Source organism: Rana temporaria, chromosome 7 (genome assembly GCF_905171775.1).
Source record: "Rana temporaria chromosome 7, aRanTem1.1, whole genome shotgun sequence".
NCBI lineage: Eukaryota > Metazoa > Chordata > Amphibia > Anura > Ranidae > Rana > Rana temporaria.
In genome coordinates, this window is record NC_053495.1 from 65,770,757 (window position 1) to 65,784,003 (window position 13,247).

Below are 13,247 nucleotides of genomic sequence, written 5' to 3' on the forward strand. Positions count from 1 at the left end.
CGCGTTGTGCGACAGGTCACCTGTTTCACAAGCCGTCAATCATCGAACGGAAGGATAGGAACGCCCAGTCCCGCAGTTATCGGAACCCTGAGGCTGGGATAGGAACGCCCAGTCCCGGAGTCATCAGAACGCGAAAGCCCTGGACAACATCAGGATATAAAGGTAAGTACAGAGAAAAAAAAATCTGCCGAAATGAAATGTCCTTACTATGCTGGCTCTAATGTAAAAAAATTGTTTTTCGGTGAACCTCCACAAAAACTGAAGGGGATTCTAACCCCCTCTCCACTCTATCCAAAACGAAAAAAAGGTTTTTGCCTTTAGTTATACTTAAAAGCAGGGCTGTTTTCACAGAAAATAGGTACAGGAAATCAACCACAACCCCCCCCCCCCAAAAAAAAACTCTCACCATCCCCCCCCCCCCAATGTTTATATGGAGAGCAGCATATTCCTCCGTGGTGTTCTATCTTGGACACCCAAACGTACGTATGGTAGGCTCATGAACAGAGATATTTGCCAGTTATTGTGACCCACAGTGCTAAACTGTTTCCATTCATAGACCAATTGTCTAACTGCCCATTTATGAAAGGCTTAACACTTTGAGATTGCCTTGTGTAAGGTACTCCAATGGGGGCTGCTGATTGACTCTATACCTCACTGACCACCCCGACTCTGCAGATATTCTCTTAACCATGACACCTTGGGTTCCATCCTGAAATGTCACGTTAGTAATGAGAAACTCACATAATTTCACTGAATCACTCAGGAATGTTTACTGAGATAAGGAATAACACAATGAAAAGGGTATGAATAACAGATGAATGAACACAGTTTATGATCAACAAAAGTATTATTCAGTGCACATACATCATGCACTTGTAACCTAATGACAACCTGAAAGTGGTATATGTGAACAGGTGCACAGGAAGATAGGCCCAGAATACCTTTAAAACATGTATTGAATACCTTCCCAGTGAGGCCTCAGCACACAGACCATTACCAAAAAATGCACAACAGTGAATACAGTAACACAGTGTAAGTTCTGACTATTTCTCACTAAATGGCTCCCCCTAGGTTGTAGTTCAGAGCATAACTCCAATGTAGATCAGTAAAACTTAATAAAAGATGAAAGTGGTAAATGTTCTTTAATTTCCAGATGTCTTCAGCTTGCCAGATATTATACTGCAGTGATGATTTTGTATTTGTTTGTAATCCAAATGAACAAAAGGCAATGGCTGCAGAAACAAGATGCTAATAATTGCTCAGCTGAAGAACTATTCCTATTTGTAAATTCCTTCTTAGTTGTGTGAGTAATGCAGTACTGACCTTACAGCACAAGGGATAAAAGCAAGGCCCCAAAGTTTAGCTGTATGATGCCTGGGTGCAACAGATCCACACCCGTGGAACTACAAGTCTCACCAGCAGTCTGTATGAAAGAAGCTCACTCAGCAATACTGTAGACCACAGGTGTCAAACACAAGGCCCGCGGGCCGAATCCAGCCCTCCAGGCCATTTTATGTGGCCCTTGCACCTCTTCTGCAGCTGCTGGAGAGCTCCAGCCCTCCTCTGGTCCTCCTCCAGACCCCTTACTTTCTGCTTTCAAGCAATGCATCCAGCTTCTTCCCAGCAGCAGTATAAGGTAAGGTGGGGGGGGGGGGGGGTGGACTGTGATGTAAGGGAGGGTGGGAGACTCAACTTCTGATGGTGGGGTGGCTCTTGACATCTAATGTAAAGGGGAGGGGATGCGCTGGACATCTAATCTTACAGGTACAACCTGCCCTTTTGAGGGCAATCATAATGCTGATGCGGCCCATGATGAAATTGAGTTTGACACCCTTGCTGTAGACCAGTGGTCTCAAAGTACCGGCCCGCGGGCCATTTGCGGCCCGCGGACCAGTTATAAATGGCCCCCAGGCAGGGTGGAAGTGAGGGGAGCAAAAAAAAAAAAATTTTTTTTTTTTTTTTTGGAGCTGCGCCATCTGGTGGTGAGCCGTTGGTATTACAAGTTATTACCACCAGATGTGAGCTGGCGCCATCTGGTGGTGGCCGTTGGTATTACAAGTTAAGCATTACAAGTTAAACAGCAATTCTAATGTCATTTTACACTATTTTCACTGCCATATTCTTCCCTCTAATTAGAACCCCCAAACATTATATATATTTTTTATCCTAACACCCTAGAGAATAAAATGGCGATCGTTGCAATACTTTCTGTTACGCCGTATTTGCGCAGCGGTCTTACAAGCGCACTTTTTTGGGAAAAAATGACACTTTTTTTAATTAAAAAATAAGACAACAGTAAAGTTATCCCCATTTTTTTTTAATATTATGAAAGATAATGTTACGCCGAGTAAATTCATACCCAACATGTCACGCTTCAAAATTGTGTCCGCTTGTGGAATGCCGACAAACTTTTTTACCCTTTAAAATCTTCATAGGCGACGTTTAAAAAAAATCTACAGGTTGCATGTTTTAAGTTACAGAGGAGCTAGAATTATTGCTCTCACTCTACCAATCGCGGCGATACCTCACATGTGTGGTTTGAACACCGTTTACATATGCGGGCGCTGCTCACGTATGTGTTCGCTTCTGCGCGCAAGCTCGTCGGGACGGGGTGCGTTTTCTGGCTCCTAACTTTTTTAGCTGGCTCCTAGATTCCAAGCAAATTTGTCAAACCCTGACTTACACCAGTGCTGGTGGTAATAATGCGCTCGCTGACACCAGTGCTGGTGGTAATAATGCGCTCGCTGACACCAGTGCTGGGGGTTAATAATGTGTTCGCTGACACCAGTACTGTTGTTTTTGAAGTTTGAAAGTTTGCATGCGGCCCCCCATGGCATATGAAAACTTGTCTTGTGGCCCTCAGGTAATTTGAGTTTGAGACCCCTGCTGTAGACACTACTTGGATGGGCAGGTGCCCTCTCACCACAATGGATCCCAGTAGATGATAGACTCTGTCTAGAATCTCCTTCTGGTGTCTCTGTTAGTAAAGATGGCATCGCCACGCCGTGCTGCAATTCCCGGTGGACTGGAATGCAGATGGCTTTAAATGCTCTGAAGTGCAGGATGAGCCACCTGCTTGATTAGCAGTACCGTCCTGAAAGATCCCTCTGGGACGGGTGATCCGACTCTCTCCGCTGTAGGTCGCAGTCTCTCACTCCTGGTCACACACACAGACCTCCTGGCAGTGTTAAATGGCGTCCAGAGAGACTGAAAGCAGGCCACGCCTGTCCTTTTATCTCCTCTCCCAGCAGGCTCTTCTGTGCGCTTTGCATTGTGTATCCTGTAGTTCAAAGCTGATTCAGCAAAACTAGCCACTTCCTCATCCAGACTAATATCCCACAATGCATGGCTCTGCTCACTTCTCAAAAGGAAGGAAAAATCCTGACAGAGTTCAGCAGCTAAACGCAGTAACCCGCATTTCATTTATAGGCATTTTAAGTTTTTGGCCATTTAAAAATTTTTTTTTTTTTTAAATGTTTCTAAAAAAACGCAAACGTGGCAAAACACCACTAAATGCGGCATGTAGATGGGGCAAAACGGCCGTTTTAAATGTGGATTACTATCTGTCAAGTTAAATCGTTCAGGAGAGGTTGTAAAACCGTCCCGTGTACATGAAGCCTAATGCCGCGTACACACGGTCATTTTTCGGCATGAAAAAAACTTTGTTTTTCAAAAACGTCATTTAAAGTGATCGTGTGTGGGCTTCACATCATTTTACAGGTTCTGAAAAACGACAAAAAAAAATTCAAACATGCTGCATTTTTTAACGTCGTTTTAAACTATGACGTTTTTCGGGTTGTAAAAAATGATCGTGTGTGGGCTAAAACAACGTAAAAAACCCGCGCATGCTCAGAAGCAAGTTATGAGACGGGATCGCTCGTTCTGGTAAAACTACCGTTCATAATGGAGTAAGCACATTCATCACGCTGTAACAGACAAAAAAGCGCAAATCGTCTTTTACTAACACAAAATCATCTAAAGCAGCCCAAAGGCGAATGGAACTTCCCCTTCATAGTGCCGTCGTACGTGTTGTACGTCACCGCGCTTTGCTAGATAATTTTTTTAAAACAATGGTGTGTAGGCAACGTCGTTTTAATGATGAAGTTGGGAAAATTTTGTTTTTTCGACATGCTAAAAAACAACGTATTTTTTTTCATGCTGAAAAATGATCGTGTGTACGCGGCATTAGGCCCCTTTCACACGTGCGGATCCGTTTTTAGACATCCGCTTGCTCAGCGGGGATCGCTCCGTTGATCCCCGCTGAGCCGGCGGATGACTAGTCCGTCTCTGCACACTGTGCAGAAATGGACCTGTCAGATCTCTGCTTTCCTCTATGGGGGATCGGATTAAAACGAACCGTCTGTCCGTTTTCATCCGATCCGCCAGACGGATGGAAAAATAGGGTTTGCATCCGTCTGGATTTAGCGGAGCGGATCAGATGTTAGCAGACATGTCACCACTGACATCCGTCGCTCCATAGAGTTGTATGGAGTGTCTGTTCAGGTCCGCCTGAAAAAACTGTCAGGTGGCTCTGAACGGTTTGCACGTGTGCAAGGGGCCTTAACCGTTCAACATAAAAACTGCAGTAGCAACCCCTGGGCTACACTTGTATCCCTTTTTAGCCTTATACAGATTAACTACTCTTGATTGTATGTCTTCAGAGAGCTACCTTTTGCGAGGCATTGTTAGCATCAGCTGCTGCTTCTTATGATCAGCAATCTTAACGGTTAAAGCGGGGGTTCACCCCAAAAAAAAATTTTTAACATTACATTCAGCCGAGTTGTTAGAATGACATTAGGCTGTTTTTTTTAATTGCCTTGCCGTACATACCGTTTTATATATATATGTTCACCGCCGCTTCCAGGTATGGAATCTGCGGGACTGGGCGTTCCTAATTGATTGACATGCTTCCGACCGGCGCATACATCGCGTCACGAGTTGCCGAAAGAAGCCGGACTGCGAGTCGGCTCTATACGGCGACTGCGCACCGACGTTCGGCTTCTTTTGGCAACTCGTGACGCGCTGTATACGCCGGTCGGAAGCATGTCAATCAATTAGGAACGCCCAGACCCGCAGCTTCTATACCCGGAAGCGGCGGTGAACATATATATATAAAACGGTATGTACGGCAAGGAAATAAAAAAAAACAGCCGATTGTCATTCTAACAACTCAGCTGAATGTAATGTTAAATATTTTTTTTTGAGTGAACCCCCGCTTTAAGTGTCTTTTATCAACCAAAGTAGCTCTAAACCACTCCTCCAAACTCATTAAATTACTCAAACTCCAGGTGTGCAAAATACTGACTCCCTTTAGCTTTTGTTGAATTGTGGTATCTTTCCTTTTTCCTCCAGCATTGTGAGTGTTTGGATGTGTTCAATACAAACATGAGAAGATCTATGTATCTGTGCATAACAAAAATAACAACAAAATTGCTTCACTATGACAATACTTTATCCAGGTATGTTTGTACTTGGGCACTTCTGTTCATAGGTAGCTTTTACAGTATCTGACTGGGTTCTTCAATAATTAATTGATATGGTTATGAAAGAAAAGACAAGAAACCATGTCTGCCTGGTAATGCGTGGTCCAATCCAGCTTTGGTTATTATTCTTTGCACTGCATTTATCTATGTCAAGCTCTTTATTTCTTACAAGTATTACCAAGGGAGATTGGAGAAAGGGAGGGTAACAAACCCCGGGACTTTATACGGTGTCAATGAATAGAAAAAATATAATAGGTAGAAAAATATATAATTTATTTGATTAATCACATACATAAAAAGTGGAAGTATACACAACCACACAATGATCATAGACAAACGTGCGTAGCTTCAGAGGTAGCCACATTCATGACTTGTACATGGAATGCCCATTGCCCAACATGTTTCGCCCTGAACAGGGCTTCATCAGGAGCTTAATACAAGGCATGCTATAAAGAGAGAATAATCATGTATGAATAAATCAATAAAACATTGAGACAGTAAATAATTAACATGCTCAATATATAGTCAACAATACTCAGAACAAGTATAATATACATAAATAAACGTTTTTTTGACATAAAAACGATAAAGAAAGAGAGAGAAAATATTAGTCACAATAGTATAAAATGCAAAATACATGGATAATACATGAAGAAGCATTATATGATCACTACTGGACACAAACACTTACCCGTGGAACAGCAAATCCAAATACGCAGTGAAGATGACACTGAAGTACAATAAAGGTGAATGAAGGGAATAAGAAAAACTTAAATTCCCAAATGAATGCCTCAAAGAGGGTGCCCCCAGGGATCAATCAGTCCCACAGTGAAAAGGATGGCTGCAGTAGATAAAGCAAAAAATATGTATGAATACACAATAGTGCTAGAAAAACAAAAAATAGGGTAGAGAGATGGTTGATCTCAGTACCAAAAGACAGATTTTAAATAATGAGCTACAATACCTGAAAAAAAGGTGTAACTTGAGATGTAGGGTCAAAAGTGGAAATCTGACTGCAAAAACAGGAGATCCTTAAAACTTTTCAGTCTCCATGGCCTCCCAGGGCAAATACACAAGTCAGGACCGTCCAGCCTGAGTCACTGTTTAAACAAACAGTGAAAATCAGAGAGCTGCACAAAGGGATCGCTTAAATGGATAACTAGATCATGGCTGAATAAGCCAGAGAACTTTGAATAGGGTTGCTACCTGTCCAGGAATCACCCGGACAGTTCGGGTTTGGGATCTTGTGTCCGGGTTTCAGTCTGCCTGAAACCCGGACACATTATTTAGACTGGGCTGTGGCTCCCCAAGTAACTGAGGTAGTCACACAAAAATCTGTTGCAATTCGGGAGATGCGGGCCACTGTCTGGGGGCAGGTTTGGCATCACTGAGGGGGAGCCACGATGTCAGCAAGAGCAGTTTGGCCACACCCACTGTTTGCCGCAGCGCGCTGCAATACCACTGTCCTTGAGGCACCCAAAGGTGCCCCAGGTCTTTTATTATCCGAATGTGAATACTACGAAAAAAAGCGTGCCCTGTGCCGCTAAAGTGTTCGGGTTTGGCTTGAAGAAAAGGTGGCAACCCTAACTTTAAACCAACCCCATGGTCTAAGGCACGCTTAGAAGGGGGATAAAGGAAGTTAAAAAATAAAATGACATACCTGTATTGATAGGGTGATAGGAACAACACTGCAACAGCAGCAATGGAGGGATTCCGGGGGCCAAAAAGCCCTGTCAGTAGTGGCAGCCGCAGCTGAGCTTTAAATACCCCTCGCAAATGAAGCTGGCGTCTGACGTCGCCGCCGGGGGCGGGCTAAACACCGATGTCACATGACATCCTGGACCCGTCAGGGAAGCTTAGACGCTTCCCTGACGGGTCAGTATTTGGCGCATTACAAATCCAATAAATCAATCAATCAATCAATCAATCAACCAATGGCCCGAAAGGAGGCGTGCAGGCACGCATGGCGAAACCGCCGCCCGCTCCCAAGGGGGCGTGCCCGGCGGTGTGTCACGCGCGTCCGCACTAATGCCGATGGTGCGGGCGCCATCTTGGAAGCTGGAAGGATAGCCAGCACATAATGCTGGCGTCCTCAGCTGTGCGCCCATCCTTTATCTCGATGGTAGAGAGAAAAAAGAAACACAGGAAAAAGGGAACAACAAGGATGATACTGGGACATACTGGGGGGGATCACTCAGAGGGAAAAATTATGACCAGTGATCCCTATTGCCGAGTGCGCCCCTGGTGCCCATGCAGCCAATTACACGGTGGGAGAGATAGAGGAGGCAATCTTTTTAACCAGAGGCATAACATAGTAGAAAATTTATTTTAAAAATAGCATATTGTGGACAACTTCATACATTTTGAGTCCAGGAATAGGAAGCTTATAATGGTAAAAATAAAATAATTAAATCTGAGCCACTGCATGGATTTGGACTAGGTGTCCACAGGATTGGTGAGGAGGTCCAGCAAATGATCTAACATTGAGACAAAGCAAATGACTGGTTACAAAAATACACATTGTAAAACACATACAGTATATATATGCAAACATCAACCAACTAGAAAGGGGTAAAGAATAAAGAACCTAGTAGTTGGAGAAAGAAACCAGGGAAGGAAAAAATAAAATCAGCGAGGGGTGATTAAAGAAATGATTTGAAACTGAATCCATCATTTAAACCTGGCGTTTTTAGGGCTGATAGGTGATGGATCCATTTGGCCTCCTTCTACAGGAGCAGCTTGTCGTAATCACCCCCACGGTCTCCTGGGGGGATGTGTTCCAGGGCAAAGAAGCGCATTTGTGAACTGTCGAAATGGCGAAATAAGCCCATATGCCGACTGATTGGGGTCTCCATTTTTTTCTTCAGATATTACCAAGGGAGGTAAAAACGACCTTACTCTGCTGCAGTCATGTATGGGCTCCTAGCTGGGTAAATGTCAAGGCAGCATGTGCATACTATATATACACACATCTTAACCTTTATTGATATATTCATGTGAGAGGGAAGAAACCTAATAATACTTTATGATTGTTAATTCGGACAAAATAAAAGTAAGACATTTGACAGAAATAATAATATGGTTCAAAGGTCTGTATTGCTTTTAATGCTTCTGTTGCATTTGAACTAACCAAAGCATACCACCAATATAGGCATGGTGAATATACTTTTGGAAGAAAGACCACTAGATATATTATTTTATTTATGTAGAATACTACCAATGGATCTTGCCATGAGTGACATCTGGCAAATAGGGATGAGCCGAACACCCCCCCGTTTGGTTCGCACCAGATCCTTCAAACGGACCGACCGTTCGCGGGAATATTTAGAACCCCATTGACGTCTACGGGACTCAAACGTTCGAATTCAAAAGTGCTCATTTTAAAGCCTAATATGCAAGTTATTGTCGTAAAACGTCATTGAGAACCGGGTCTTGCCCCAGGGAACATGTATCAATGGAAAAAAGTTTTAAAAACGTTTGTTTTTTCAGGAGCAGTGATTTTAATGATGCTTAACTACTTAAGTCCCGGACCAAAATGCAGGTAAAGGACCAGGCCCCTTTTTGCGATTCGGCACTGCGACGCTTTAACTGACAATTGCGCGGTCGTGCGACGTGGCTCCCAAACAAAATTAGCGCCTTTTTTTCCCCACAAATAGAGCTTTCTTTTGGTGGTATTTGATCACCTCTGCGGTTTTTATTTTTTGTGCTAAAAAAAAAAAAAATAGAGCGACAATTTTAAAAAAAAATCAACATTTTTAACTTTTTGCTATAATAAATATCCCCCAAAAATATATTTAAAAAAAAAATGTTTCTATTCTTCTACATATAGCGTTTATCGGTTGGTTTGCGCAAAATTTATAGCCTTTACAAAATAGGGGATAGTTTTATTGCATTTTTATAAATTATATTTTTTTTTACTACTAATGGTGGCGATCAGCGATTTTTTTCGTGACTGCGACATTATGGCGGACAATTTTGACACATTTTTGGGACCATTGTCATTTTCACAGCTTTCACATTTTAAAATGCATTGTTTATTGTGGAAATGACAGTTGCAGTTTGGGAGTTAACCACAGGGGGCACTGAAGGGGTTATGTTTCACCTAGTGTGTGTTTACAACTGTAGGGGGGTGTGGTTGTAGGAGTGACGTCATCGATTGTGTCTCCCTATAAAGGGGATGACACGATCGATGCAGCCGCCACAGTGAAGCACGAGGAAGCCGTGTTTACACGCGGGTCTCCCCATTCTTCAGTTCCGGGGACTGACCGCAGTCCTGGTCCCGGAGCTTCGGACCAGGTCACGGGCGCGCGCCCGCGACCCACGGCTGGGTAGATGTACAGGACGGCCGGTACGTCCATCTGCCCAGACGTGCCATTCTGCCAACATATTTACAGGCGGCGGTCCTTAAGTGGTTAAGGGAGCAGTAAAGGCAAAAACATTTTTTGCTGAAATGACTGTTTACAGGGTATAGAAACATAATAGTTAACTGATTCCTTTAAAAAATATTAAAAATAGATAAAAATCAATCATATAATGTGCCTGCAGTTTAGTTTCGTTTTTAAACTGGTTTCATGTTTCTGTGAAGTACAGAGACACACAGAACAAAAACAAACAAACACAGGGCAGTGTTTGTTTTTAAAATGAATCTGAACCACAGTGAAAAGCTAGCATGAGTTTTTTCATAAGGAGCCAGACAAGCAGGAAGTGTGGAGATCAGAGAAGGATTACAGCTACTTCAAAGCAAAAACGAACAATGAGGACATGAAACCAGGACTGCAGGAAGGTAAAGGAAGCTATTTAGCGAAAAAAAAAATTCCTTTAGTGACCCTTTAAATTAAAAAAAAAAAAAATGAAAAATTCCTTCAAATATTGTACCTGCTGGGTGTCTATAGTATGACTGTGAAAACATCTTTGAGAACCCGGGTCTTGCCCCAGGGAACATGTATCAATGGAAAAAAAGTTTTAAAAACTGGCATTTTTTTCTGAAGCAGTGATTTTAATGATGCTTAAATAAAAAAATAAAAAAATATTCCTTTAAATATCGTACCTGCTGGGTGTCTATAGTATGCCTGTGAAGTGGCACATGTTTAGAACTGTCCCTGCACAAAATGAGATTACTATAAGAAAAAAGTTATTTAAAACTGCTTGCGGCTTTAATGTAATGTCTGGTCCCTGCAATATGGATGAAAATCATTGAGAAAAATAGCACAGACACAGACAGTACACACACCACGTTGCTTTAGGTGCACACTGCAGAGGACAATGGCAGTACACACCAAGTAGCTTTAGGTACAAACTGCAGAGGACACGGGCAGTACACACCAAGTAGTTTTAGGTGCAAACTGCAGAGGACAAAGGCAGTACACACACTACGTAGCTTTAGGTGCAAACTGCAGAGGACACGGGCAGTACACACCACGTAGCTTTAGGTGCAAACTGTAGAGGACACGGGCAGTACACACCAAGTAGCTTTAGGTGCAAACTACAGAGGACAAAGGCAGTACACACACTACGTAGCTTAAGGTGCAAACTGCAGAGGACACGGGCAGTACACACCATGTAGCTTTAGGTGCAAACTGTAGAGGACATGGGCAGTACACACTACGTAGCTTTAGGTGCAAACTACAGAGGATAAAGGCAGTACACACACACCACGTAGCTTTATGTTGCACACTGCAGAGGACACAGGCAATACACCACGTGAGAATACTGCAGCTAGCACAATCACCTGCCTGCCAGTAAATTAGGAAGAGCTGATCTAGCTAAACTATACAGTGTATAAATACATATACAACACCTGGGATGCATATATATCCTCTACACACTGTAACTTTAACTGACTAACCTGCCTGCCTGATCTATCTACCAACTAAAAATGACACTCTCTCTCTCTCTCTCTCTGTCTTCTCTCGTTTAACCACCGCAACACACTACACAAGGCCGACCTGCAGGCGGCCTTTTATAGTGTGGGGCGTGTACTAAACCCCCTGAGCCATAATTGGCCAAAGCCACCCTGGCTTTGTCCAATTATGGCTCTCCGTTTTCAGCCATATCATCAGCCAGCAATGCACTGCGATGCCGCAGTGAATTATGGGCTGTGAAACGTAACTTGAATTTGGAGCGAACGGCCCAAAACATTCGTAATTCGACGAACGATCGAATATACGATGTTCGAGTCGAACATGAGTTTGACTCGAATACGAAGCTCATCCCTACTGGCAAAGAGCAGTCTTGTTGGTTGTATGAATGGAAATGGGCTATAGTACAACTAGTGTGCATCCCTCAGGAAATAACACTAGCAAAGTAAAACATTGTTTGGCAGATTCTTTGTTAGCACAGGTGAGTGAGAAGTGTGGATAAAGATCAAGCAAAAGGCATGCTTCAGAAATCTAAGGCCCCTATAAGCAGTGGCGTCGCTAGGGGGTGCTGTCCACACCCAGGTGACACACGCCAGAGGGGTGATACCATCCCTAGGGTGACGAAATCGCTGGCTCCCTTATGCTTTTTTTTTCAGCTTGAACACCTCCAGGGCACGGCGCAACTGTGCCTGGCTCTGTTTCCTCTGGGTCCTCCCCTCTCACTACTGCGCTGCTGAGCCTTTCACTTTCTCCGCCGCTGCACACTGGGCACCCTTCAGCTGCCGCCTGGGTGTAAAGTGCATACCAGAGCCGCTTGCCCTGGCCCTGAGCTAGTGTGGTAATGGGCTGGGAGGTGGGCGGCTTGAGATGGGGGTGTCCTCCGCCGCCGGAGCCCGAGGTGAGCTGTTGCTATAGGTGGGGGGTTACATAGTTAGTCAGGTTGAAAAAAAACACAAGTCCATCTAGTTCAACCACAAAAAAATAAACAAACAAAATAAAAAACACAGTACAATCCCATACACCCAACTCCATACCCACAGTTGATCCAGAAGAAGGCAAAAAACCCCAGCAGAGCATAATCCAATTTACTACAGCAGGGGAAAAAGTTCCTTCCTGATCCCCCGAGAGGCAATTGGATTTACCCTGGATAAACTTTACCTACAAATCTTAGTACTCAGTTATATTATGTACATTTAGGAAAGAATCCAGGCCTTTCTTAAAGCAATCTACTGAGCTGGCCAGAACCACGTCTAGAGGGAGTCTGTTCCACATTTTCACAGCTCTTACTGTGAAGAAACCTTTCCGTATTTGGAGATGAAATCTCTTTTACTCTAGACGTAAGGAGTGCCCCCTTGTCCTCAGTGTTGACCGTAAAGTGAATAACTCAACACTAAGTTCACTATATGGACCCCTTATATATTTGTACATGTTGATCATATCCCCCCTTATTCTCCTCTTCTCAAGAGTGAATACATTTAGTAATTCTAGTCTTTCCTCATAGCTGAGCTCCTCCATGCCTCTTATCAGTTTGGTTGCCCTTCTCTGCACTTTCTACAGTTCTTCGATATCCTTCGTGAGAACTGGTGCCCAAAACTGAACTGCATATTCCAGATGAGGTCTTACTAATGATTTGTACAGGGGCAAAATGATATCTCTCTCTCTGGAGTCCATACCTCTCTTAATACAAGAAAGGACTTTGCTCGCTTTGGAAACCGCAGCTTGGCATTGCATGCCATTATTGAGCTTATGATCAAATAAAACCCCCAGATCCTTCTCCACTACAGATCCCCCCAGTTGTACTCCCCCTAGCATGTATGATGCATGCATATTCTTAGCCCCCAAGTGCATAACTTTACATTTATCAACATTAAACCTCATCTGCCACATAGTTGCCCAATTAGACAGA